This window comes from Pteropus alecto, unplaced genomic scaffold (assembly GCF_000325575.1).
Source record: "Pteropus alecto unplaced genomic scaffold, ASM32557v1 scaffold43, whole genome shotgun sequence".
Classification (NCBI taxonomy): domain Eukaryota; kingdom Metazoa; phylum Chordata; class Mammalia; order Chiroptera; family Pteropodidae; genus Pteropus; species Pteropus alecto.
Genome location: NW_006435764.1, coordinates 4,316,812 through 4,328,852, shown reverse-complemented (window position 1 = coordinate 4,328,852; position 12,041 = coordinate 4,316,812). Strand labels below are relative to the sequence as shown.

Here is a 12,041-nt window from a genome sequence, read left to right as displayed (position 1 = left end):
CGATAAGGCTGTCTACCTGTCAGTCCAGTTCTTCTCTGGCTACCTGAGGAGTCTGGCCTCTCACCCCCTACATTCTCCTCACAGTTCCCAGGTATCTCAGGATGGGCCTGTTTGGGGTGGGGTGGGGTGGGGTGGGAGGAAGAATGGGGAAGGGGAGAGGCCAGGGCTATCTCCCTCATCTCAGGGCAGGGCCTGGGTGAAGGTTAGCTGCCCACGCCCCCGCCCCCAGGCAAGTCAGTGGGGGAACAAGTCTACACTGGGCAGCAGGTGCTTGGCTATGCTGGGACAGCTGGAGGGAGTTACCTGTGAGAAAACGGAAGCTGCCAACGCCTGTCTGGACAGGACCAAGCCGGTTCTAGAAGCTGAGGCTCCTTGTGGACACTTGATGCTAGTTTTTGAGCACACTTTGGGTCCCAAGAATCCTTCTCTTGCTCAGTGCATGAGAGCCTGATTTTCCAAGCCAGCCCATGACTACCTGGAAGAACCCTCGATGGTCCTCCCCTTCTGCCTCGGGGTTCCATCTGCTCAGTTTTAGTGTTTAAAAAGAGTGAGTGGCTCCAGCTTTGTCACTTCTAGCCCCTCTTCCCAAGATCACATTTTTGGCCCTATAACACACTGCTTTCGTTGGGGCGGGGCGGGGGGGGGCGGTACGCTACACCTTCCCTCAAAGCAGGCCGCAGAGGTACCAGCTGGCACCCAAGGTGCTCATTGATTGAGACCTCACTCTCACTTTCAAGAGTGAATCTCTCATTCACACCTTGGTGTTCTAACCCTAGAGCATCAAGGGGCCAGAGACTTGGGTTCTAGCCCCGCTGTCACCACTTACAAGTTACTTCGCCTTGAGTCTCTGTTTCTTTGTGTAAAACAAAGGGATTAGACCAGGAAATCCCTGCACACGGCCCCTCCCACTTTGATATTTAACAATACACGTCATTATACCTGGATAGAATTCAGCCTTGACATGCTCTCCAGAAGAATAATCATTTGTATCCGTCACAAGATGGGATACAGAAGAGCTAGCTCTGATTCTTGATCCACTTGGCTGGTTCATCCTGCCGAACGAACACTGGGGGCTGCCTGCCATTCTGCAACCAACCGCGATTCCCCCTCCCCCACGACTGCCCTTTTAGTAGGCCTGGGCTGGGGCTGGGGGCAGGTTGGGTGACAGTGTCAGGAGGAAGCCAGGAAGGTGGGCCCATTATTAACCGCAGAGCCGCAGTGGCCACCAGAATCTATGGAGGGCTCTTGAGAAGTGAGAATTCAGCACGTGTGAGAACAAAAACTGGAGGGGAAACCATAAAAAATGCAGACAAATGATTAAGAACTATGTGTATATACAAACTCATGTAAATTGCTAAAGGGGCAAAAAAAAGTAGTTTAAAAAAAAGATATGAGAAATCTGTCACTCTTGGATCCCGTCCTCCAGTCCTTCACAGGCAACCATTGTTAGCAGCTTCTTGAGTCCCTCCAGAGACATACCATGCTTATATCATCAAATATACTTGTGTATTCTTAAAAATATATATTAAATTATAGCATTAACATACTATTCTGCACTTTGAAATTTTTTCATATCACAGAGTTGCACATCAGTACAAAAAGCTCTACCTTATTTTTCTTTTAAGAATAAAAACCACTTATTTGAGCAAGGGGAGCTGCTGCTTTGCCTTATTTTTAAAATAACCACATAATCTATTTTATGGAATCCACCTTTACTTCGGTGTTCATCTACCAATGAACATTTGGGTTGTTTACGTATTTTTTTCCATTCCAAGTAAGTACCCTTGTATATATACTTTCTGTGCATACGTGGCCACTAAATCTGTAGGACATATTTCTAGAATTGCTGAGGCAAAAGTTATGTGCTTTTTTTAATTTTAAAAGACATTGCCTAATTTCCTTCCAAGAAGTTGCACCAATATACAGCAAATGGGAACGACTGTTTATGCCCATAAAGGACTGTTCAGCCTACACATCAATGACATCTCATATGAAGCCTGCAACACTCCCAGAGGAGAAAGTGCAGGCATTATAATCGCCAGTTTTAGAAATAAGGAAAGGAGGCCCAGAGAAGTAACTGAGTCTCTGATGGAGCCTGAAGCAGATCCTAGGTTTCTAGATCTCAGTCCAGAGACCTAATTCGGGAGTGGAGAGTTCAAGGCTCTGCCCTAGGGAGGCAGGCCAGGGGTCCGGAAGCCCTGGGAGCTCCCGAGAGGGAGGGACGGTCGGGACGACCCATGCTCACGGAGTCCCAATCCAACTCCCACCTGGTACAGGAACCTCTCGGGAGCCCCGACTTGAACACTTGTGCGACAAGGCGCTCACGTCCTTCGCGCAGCCGGACTCTCCCGGGCCAGCTCCCACCTTCAGAACGTTCTTCCTCCGTTGGCCCGGCTCTGCTCTGCCTGGGACAGGCCCGGAGCCAGGGCGGCCCCTAGTCGAGACAAGTTTTCAAAAGACATAACCGAACGTGCCAAAGAGACCGCGCCCCCGCCGCTGCACCCTGCAGACGCCTCAGAACCGCGGCTGCCAAGAGAAACTACCTTTCAGGCCTCCGCGGCCTCTCCTGTGCCCGCAAGGCGCCGTGGGGCTGGGGCCGTGGTACCCAGCGGCACTCAACCGACCGCGACGCTCGCGCGCCATCTTGCGTTCGTTCCTCTCGCCACCGGGTGAGAGCCCGGAAACCACATTTCCCAGAGTGCCTAGCGCGTCCGCGCAGGCGCAAAGAGCCTCCTCTCGTTTCCATGGGAACCTCGCCCCTCAGAGTCCCCACCGCTGAACTGTTGAGCCCAAGCTGTTGCTCCATTTCAGGTTCCCTGGCGCTAGGGCGGGGTCTGCCGCCGGTTGAGGGGACAAAGTAAGGGGCTCGAGGGGAGGAGGCCAGGCGGCCCTGCCTCCCGGGACCGGCGCTCCCCAACTCTCTTCGGCGTCCCGGCGTCCGCGCGCTGCTGGGGCCTCCGCGCTCTGAGGCGAAGGGGCCCGGCGAGGCCAGTCAGTGTCCGTCTCCGGCCCGCGCGCGCTAGCCCCGCTTGCTCCGCGTCAGCGCCTTGTCGCCCCCGGCCGAGGGCCCGCGCGCCGCTGACAGGTACTCCCCGGGCGGGGGCCGGGCGCCGCGGGCGAACGTGCAGGTAGCAGCGAGCGCGGCAACAAGCGCGCCTGGGGCCTCACCCTCCTGCGCTTCTTGTAAAACGGGGCTTGGGCTGGAATTCTAGAGCTCGTTGCGATTCCGTTGCAGAGCATCCCCTGGCTCTGTGTGGTCCGAGGGACAAGTCCCCTTCTCTCTCCTCTCTAGAGTAAGGAAGTTGACGCAGATGATCCCTAAGGCTCTTCTAGCGGATATGGGTTCATTGCCCCTCACTGCACACCAAGTGCAAGAAGCAAGAAAGGGAACTGGATGGTTTGAGCAAAAATTCAGCTCAGGATCTAGACTTAGAGCAACTTGGGTATGTGACTTTGGGCAAAGCTATTACATCTATTGAACCTCAGTTTCCTTGTTTACACACTGGAGGTCATAAAAGTACCACCTCAGGGTTTTGAAAATTAAATAAGACAATTCATGTGTCAGTTTAGCCAGGGGCCTGCGCCTAGTAAGCGTTATCCTAAGTCCCAGCCATCATTTCTGATACTTTAAAAGATGTTCCTTAGCCACTGTGAGAGACCTTTTCCTAATTTTTGAAGTAATTTTATCTCTGGGCAAATCTATTCTTTTTTATTTATTTATTTTTTATTCCCTACCGCGCCCCACCCCGCCGCCCCCTTCCACACGGATGTTACCTTAAGAACTGGGTCTCTGATGTCGGGGCGTCTCCTCCTACGCGCTCCTGAGACACACCCAGGCATCGCACCCCGTTGGGGAGTGAATCCAGGACATTCTGCACGTAAAGCAGATGTGGTAACCACTACTCTATGGAACCACCCTAAGAAATCCATTCTCCTAAGTGGGATGATTTTGTAGGCTGATTCTAATGGGAGAAGCCTGGGTCTTCTTACCCAAGACTGGCTGCTTCTGGCTGGTTTATCTCCTCCCTTCAGCTGTAGACTGTGTTTTAACATTACCACACAGCATCTAGGGAGGGTGCAAAGCCCAACACCACTAATGCAGAAGATGCTTTCCCTTCCTCGACATTCCTAGAGGATGTGAGCATTTATATATCACGATACAGACACAACTGAATACTGAATTATAATCTTTATATAATATTATAACAAAACATAAGTGGTTGCACACAGTTAAACGAAGTACTTAAGAATTCTATGCTACTTGCATTGAGTTCGAGCTTCATGTTAATTGGGAAAATCCTAATAGGAGTTTTAAGTTAGTGATAAAAATGTTTGTTTTAAATCTGGGAACTCCCAGTAGCTCCACAAACAAAGCTTCATTCATCCAACGAGCATCCTAATGTGGAAATACGAGTATTTTTTTGAACACCTATTATGTGCATGGTACTTGTGGGGTACTCTGAGGGATACAGAATTGTATAAGACAAGCTTTGCCCTCAAGAAACGTAGAGTCTAATAGAGAAGACCAACCATGCATACAAAACACATCTAATACAAGCAGAAAGTGATGAGTTCATGAGAGAGATACAAGTAACTGTGCTGTGAACATTCATTCAGAAGCAGCAGAGACCAGAGCTCAGTGGCTACATAACGAGAGCATCAAGGAGGAGACAGCCTTTGAGCTGGGCCTTGAAGGACATGGGGAATGTGGACATGCCAAGAAGCAGGGAAAAGATATTCTGGGTGCCCTCCCCACAGCCCTGAGACCTAGAGGACAAATGTCTGTCGCCCTGACTACGTGGTGAGCTCCTAGGAGGCAGGGGCTGCGTTTTGGCCAGTGTTTTATTCCCAGTTTGGCACATGGACGGCACATTGTTAATAACTGTCAGTGAAGGAACAGGGCCTACATGTCTCCCGCCGAGAGGAGCCGAGATGCAGTCTCTAGATCACCCTCAGGCTCACACACCCTCTTACAGCCACTCTTGTAGGGGAAGCATGTGACCAGGCAGATGATTGTGGGGTAAGGGCCATGTCGTTGGCATATTTAGGACAGAACCAGCCAGTTGGGAGAAGAGCGAACAGGGTCTTGCGAATGGGTGGGAGGGCTTGTGAACCCCCTTCCATGGAAACGAGCTGTACAGCCCCGAGGGGAGGAAGCTGCAGCAGGGGATCACGAAGCAGCCTTGAGGACCAGTGATGGACATTCCTTTAGCTCTCATGGCACTCGTGTCTATTCCTGGCTCTTCTTTTTCTATGGCTCACTCCTCCCCAGAGACATTTTTCTCCCATCTGTGACCCACCTGGACTGGGAAACTATGTCCACCATGCCAACAGGTCACCAAGACCTGCAGCTGCTGCAGAAGAATGAAGCTGGCTTCAGCAGCACCATCTTCAGGATGACTTCTGGGCCCGGCCTGGAAGAATCCAGTGCTGCCTAGGGCTCAACCTGTGCCAGCAGCTAGCACAGAAACAGACCACTCAGAGCAGCTGTCCAATGATCCCGGGAGTAGAGAACTACCTTAGGACCTGGGGTGGAGATGTCACTTGAGGAGGGCAAAGCAGAGAAGACTGAAAGGGGGAATGGCTTGAAGACAGGGAAAACCCTCCTTAGTCCTACGTAGACTTCCGCTGGGATCCTCTGTTGCTCACGGAGGGTGCGGTATCCTCAGAATGAGGAAGCTGGGAAGAGGTTAAGTTGGCGTGACTGAAGATGGGATGGGGCACAACTGACTGCTAATTTTGTCCCCAGATGTGGGATAGTACGGGACTTCTGGGGGCCACAAATCCCCCTTTCCTGGTGATGCGACCCAAGCTGTTTCACCATCCTTTTGACACTCTCTGCTACCAGCCCGGATCCCTGCTCTTCCTCTCCGACCTGCCTCTCCAGTTTGCTCCCACTCCACTGGCTGCAGGTAGGTGCCTGCCAGGTGTGTCAAGATTCCTGTGCAGCTAAGTGCCATGAGAAGCCTGAATAATTCCAGACCTGGCACTTGAGCAGAGGCTACAGCTAGCTGCTCAGCACCTGCCATGGAGGCCTACGTCAAGGGGCCTGATGACCCTCTACAATTACAACAACTAGAAAGTCTTGTGTTACAACTTTCACTTTTCCATCTGAGGGATCTGAGTTCTTACATTATGAGTCAAAGAGCCAAATGGTAGCTGGCACTGAGACCAGTGACCTTTTCACTGCCTCGGCTGTCACTGAAGGTGTGCCATCTGCCTACTGATGAGGCCACAGTCCTAGGCTATTCTGGAGTTAGACCAAGACTCTCCTTCCTTCTCTCTCCAGTCAGAATTACCTCAGTTCTCCAGCCCAGCTCGGCTTCCCTCTGTCATCAGACACATTTGGCTAGTCTCTCACTCGCAAGCACTAGCTAGACACTGACGTGTTCCCATGGTGGCAGGTCCCATCAGAGACTGGTGTGCCTCCCTTCACTCAGCCAGGTTCGCCCTCTCCAAGGCAGCCACCCTGGGTAGCTGGGACACTTTAGGGGACTCTGTATCCGGGCTAGAGGACCAAGAATATGAAAGCTATTTTCCCACTGGGTAGGGAGGCAAGTTGACAAAGTTTTCCCAGTGGGATTTCCTAGCCTGGGTAGTAATGCCACACCGCACCCCACTGGCACCCCTGGCAAAAGCTCAGTGAGCCTCAGAGGTAAAGGTGAGGAGGTGGGTGTGGCAGGGAGGGGCTCATGGAACAAGCCTGAACTAAAGCAACACCCCGCATGCTGGCCTCACTCGACCTAGATGTAATCGGCAGGTGGGCAACAGGCTGGGTGAAGGAAGATGCCCTGGAGGCTGGGGTGAGGAGATGGAGTTGATTATAATCTATATACCCAGTTTATCTTCATGTGGCCTGAGAAGGAGCTAGGCAGGTGTGCCCAGCACAGCAGCCGCCTCTCTCCCCAGGCAACACACACTGCTGGGCAACTCTTCTCTTGGTCTGGCAGACTGACTCGCATTTCATGAAGGCCTCAAGAGACCTTCTCCACAGCTCCCACCCTCACCGTTGGCTCAGTGAGATGCCTCCCCCAGCCCTGTCCAAAACCCGATTGTCTCAGTGTCCCAAATGTTCCTGTGCTAGGCTGGACTCTGCCTCATCAGAATGACCACACTCCTGCCAACTTCAAGCTTTTATTTTCTACACAGGACTGAGAACCTAGGAGAGGCAGGCAGAATGCCATGGGAATAGAGTAAGTGCTTTGGGGCAACAGGTGGAATTATGCCGGGATCAGTGGGACGCCAGGCTGTTGGGCAGTGAGTGCTACTGGAGAGCCCGTCTGGCGGGTGGGGCTGGCTAGAGCATGGCCAGATGCTCTCTGCAGCCAGGTCAGCAGCAGGCAGCCCCTGCTGCCCCACCCCGCACCCCAATGCAGCCTCTGCCTGCCCCTCCGCCTTGCTCTTTCATCTCTCCCCCCTTTCCCTCCACCCCTTGCCTACCTCGGCTGAGCTCAGGAGTGCCCATCTTGGCCTGCACGCTGCAGGACCTGTGCTTCTGGGCACGTCCCTCTGATTCCTCTCTTACAAAGGGAAAAGGACTCCGATGAGAGAGGAGGTTATGGCAGGAAGACAGAACTACGTGCAGGCTAAATGGGAAGGAATCAGGTTGAAGGGACCCTGCCAGAGAAGGACTGGAGGTACCGCTAGCTCTAAAGGCCTTCTGGTCTCCAGGAGGAGTTGCGAGGCCAGGCAAAGCTGCTCTGATGGGGACCTGGCCTCAGAAAGAGAAGTCTGTATCTCATCGGTCCCTGTCTGAGAGCCTGAGGGCCTGTGATGGATCCATTTGATAGGAAGGCTGGCATAAAACTAAACCTATTCTTTTTTCTTACAGTTCATCTCTCTGAATCTTGAGCTGCAAAGCAGCCTCTCTGCTGACTTTCCCATTTCCTCTGTCCTACACCCAGGTGTAAACCTCAGGGCGATAACTCTCACTTTCCACATTTTGTTAGTTATGAAACACCAAAGGCCCTTCACAAAACAGCCACCTTTTATCCCTACGTCTTCACTTAGCCCGAGTCCCTGCTCCCGTGCCTGGGCTACTGCAATAGCCTCTGAGCTGCTCACACACATCCTTTAGTCTGCCCACGACATCATGACTAGATTAATCTTTTGAAGTTCAGCCTCATTTCACACGTTACTCCCAGGTTCATTGCTTTGCGTGGTCCTCCTGTTGACCGCCAAGCGCAGTACAGACTGTTCTGCTCAGGGCCTTTCCCATCCCAGCGCCAGCCTGCCTCCTGGCTTTAGCTCCCAGAGCATCCTAGTACGCATCTTTCACTCAAATCAAACTGGACTGCTAACTCTTCCTTGAAATACCTTTTCCATCCTTTTATCTCTTCGCCTTTGCTCATGCTCACGGTGAGCACCTTTTTAGTTTGAAAAATTTCAGACCCACAGAAAGTTGAAAGAATAGTACAGTGAACACATATATCCTACGTTTAGATTCACCACTTGTCACATTTCTCTCTTTTTTTTCTTCTTTTTTCTGAATCCACTGAAAATAAGGTGTAAGCTCTTAAGACACTTCACCCCTAAATACTTTGGTCCATATCTCCTAATAATAAGGACATTATCCTATGTAAGCACTTTTATAAAGGACATTATCTTCTATAACCATTTTAAGTGTATAATTGTGGCATTAAGTACACTCACAATGTTGTACAACCATCACCACTATCTATTTATAGAAGTTTTTCATCATCATCAAATAGAAACTCTGTACCAATTAACTATCCCTGTATTCTACTTTCTGTCTTTATGAATTTGTCTATTCTAGGGACTTTATATAAGTGGAATCACACAATATTTGTCCTTTTGTGTCTGGTTTATTTCACTTAGCATAATGTCTTCAAGGTTCGTCCATGTAGCATGTATCAGAATTTCATTCCTTTTTAAAGATGAATAGTAAGTATTCCGTCGTATGTGTCCATCACATTTTGTTTAGCCATCCGTTGATGGACACTTGGGTTGTTTCCATCTTTTGGCTTTTGTGAAAAATGATGCTGTGAGCATAAGTGTAGAAGCATCTGTTTGAGTCCCTGCTTTCAGTCCTTTTGGGTCTGTACCTAAAAGTAGAGCTGCAGGATCATGTGGTAAGTCTGTGTTTAACTTTCTGAGGAACCGCCAAACTGTTTTCCATAGCGACCAAGAAATTTCACAACGACGCAATATTATTATCTAGACTACAGACCATAATTACATTTCTCCAAATACCCCTACATTTTCCATTACAGCTTCTTAAAAAAATTTGATTCAGGATCCAATCAGGGATCACAGACTGCATTTGGTTGCCATGTTTCTTAGTTCTTCTTAACGTGGAATAGTCCTCCTGCCCTTTTGTTTTTCATAATATTGACATTTCTGAAGAATCCAAGCTAGTCATAGTGTGGAAGACCTCTCAATTTGGATTTGTTTGAATGTTTCTTCACAATTAGATTTAGGTTAAAACTTTTGTAAGAATATTCTGTAAGTGACATGTTCTTTCTATTGCATTACTTCGGTCACTTAACATTGTTTTATCCCATTATTGTTGATGCTGAATTCGAGTACTTGGTTAAGATGGTATCTGCTAGATCTCCGCATTGTCAAGGAGTCCTTTGCCCTTCGAAGTCATAAGTGATCCGTTGAGTGGCAAGTGGAGACAGTGTGATATCTTGTCTCCAACAACCTGTTAGTTGTTGGTTTCAGCATCAAGTAATGATCTTTGCCTAAATTATTTACCTCATTATGTTTTTAAAATTATATCATCCTTTCTACATTTAGTATACATTTAATACGCTATTATTCTTCGGTAAAGAATTTTCTCTCGTCCCATTTTTCAGTATCTCTATAGATTATTCTTTTTTTATTCAGTGTGTTCTAAGCCATTACCGTCATTATTGTTTGAGATGCTCAAATTTTTCTATATTTGGCCAGCAAGAGCGCCTTCAAGCTGGCCCCAAGTCCTTGTGTCACGTTCCTGTTAGTCTCTGAGCACTTCGTTACTTTCTAGCACAGGATAATGTTCCAGATGCTTGTAGCATTGCCTGTCCTAAACATGGAATCGGCCATTTGTCCATAGATCTCTAGTTTCTTTAAGTGGGAAGAGATATTCAGAAACAGCCCTAGGTTCTCGATACGCTCATTGCCTTATTGTTTCTCAGCCTTGTCAATGGACAGAGAATGAAAACTCTTTATTAATCATTGAATTCTAGGACTCTGCTTCTGACTACATCAGAATCTTCTTATTATAAATAACTATAAAACTGGGAAATGTGTATGGGGCAACTCTTAATAGGCTTCAAACAGTAAGCAGGACTGTGAATACTGAGGGCAGGAACACGCTTGCGGTGGGCCCCGCGTATACCCTGCACCTTTGCCTGGGGACAGTCTGCTGACTCCGGCACAGAGGTGGAGCCCATGCAGAGCACAACAGTTCTTCCGAGCTGATAAGGCAGAGGTCAGAGTTGAGGGCTGCTGAATCCGAATCTAGCCAGAGTGGAAACACATCGCTAATACTCTGGGTATTGGGCTGAGACTGGAAAGGCCATGACCTAGGGCAGGGGCTGGCAAACTACAGCCTGCCCAAGTCTTGCCCACCGTGGGCCAAATGTGGCCATGCCTACCTATTTGTTTACTTATCGTCAATGGCTGGTTTCACGCCACAGTGGCAGAGCTGAGTAGTTGTGAAAGTGAAAGTTTGGGGTAAATTCCTAGAGGTGGGATTGCTGGGCCAGAGGGCAAATGCTGTGTCACTGTATTAGTCAGTCTGCCAGATTTCCCTCCATCGCTTTTGTGTGTTTCCCCAAGCTTTGCCATCAGACTTTACTGTCCAAGTTTTTTAGCTTTTGCATCTTATTTGTAGTGAAGTTGGGCGTCTTTTCACATATGTAAGGGTGGACTGAAAACTCTTCAAGGCTAGGGACCGAGGCTGTACATTCTACACTCTACTTATGCAAGCAGGTTGCCGATGTGCACTTGGTAAGTGAATAAGGAATGAACTGGTCATTCCAGACCTACTCTGGACTCTGGTGAAACCTGTTGCCGTGACGAGTTAACTCTTGTCAGAGTGTGGGGCAATGCCAGGCGCCTAGCAGAGATCTCGTGAAAGAGAGGTGCACCTACTACAGAGAGCAAGTCCTGGACTCCCCACTGCCAGGACCCCCTGTAAGGACAGGTAGAAGACCCTTTCTCTCCCAATGGCATGTAGTGAAAAGAGTGTGGCGTCCTGAGTCCAGGGACATCCACAAAGCCACGACAGTGCATGACACAATAACCCTCTTACTCTAGTGGAATTGTTTTTATTATTTTTACTATCTGTTAAATGCATCAACATGGACACGGTAAGACTTTCTTCCTGACTGATTGATTCAATAGATAACGTAGTGTCACAGTTCAAAATCCAAAAGTACCATTTAACAAAAAATGTCCCCTCATTCTTATTTCCAAGCCAAGTTACCTTCCTCTCAAAGGCAACTAATGCTATCAATTTCTTGGGTATCCTTTCGGAGATAGCACATGCATAATATGTGTGAATACACACACATATTTTTATCTAAACTGTAGCATATCATATACACCGTTCATCAATCCTTTTTTCCCCACTTAACTATATGTTTTACAGATCATCCTATGTATACTGACACGTAAAAAGCTTCCATGAACTTTTTCACAGTACAGTATCCATTATGCACTAGAACTTATTTTACTGGTCCCTTACATATGTTATTTTACACACTCAAGTGTATCTGTAGGATAAATTTCTAAATATGGACTGAAAGGGAACTCTACCTTTGTAATTTTGAAATAATGCCCCTTTTTTTTTTTTTTTTTTTTTTTTAACAAAGCTGGAGCTGTACCAGTTTAGAGCCCAATCACTGTGGGGCTGTAACAGTAGGGGCCTGGGCAGCCATGCTCCGGGAGGGCGTGTGGGGAAGTGGCAGGACAGCCCTCTGCACGCTGGATGTGATGATCGTGGCTGCTCTGCATCTGAGAGGACCTCAGATGAGCACTCGGCAGGCTGGCCCAGTGGGGCACAGGCTTCGGAGCAGGAAATGAAAAGG

At 48.8% G+C, this 12,041-nt stretch overlaps 2 long non-coding RNA genes across 2 annotated transcripts in view; one reads left to right on the top strand and one right to left on the bottom strand.

Annotated features, from left to right (window-relative positions):
* Window positions 1–1,695: 1,695 nt before the first annotated feature.
* LOC112479182 lies at window positions 1,696–2,678 on the bottom strand. The gene is made up of 2 exons (XR_003046082.1): window positions 2,544–2,678; window positions 1,696–2,434 (listed from the first exon to the last, which is right to left on the bottom strand). It is a non-coding gene; the product is annotated as an uncharacterized LOC112479182 (long non-coding RNA).
* Window positions 2,679–2,735: 57 nt separating this feature from the next.
* Window positions 2,736–12,041, top strand: part of LOC107195614 — a 44,785-nt gene continuing 35,479 nt past the window's right edge. Inside the window, exons 1-2 of the long non-coding RNA XR_001516804.2 lie at window positions 2,736–3,085; window positions 5,750–5,912. This is a non-coding gene — a long non-coding RNA (uncharacterized LOC107195614). The remainder of the gene's footprint in view (window positions 3,086–5,749; window positions 5,913–12,041) is intronic.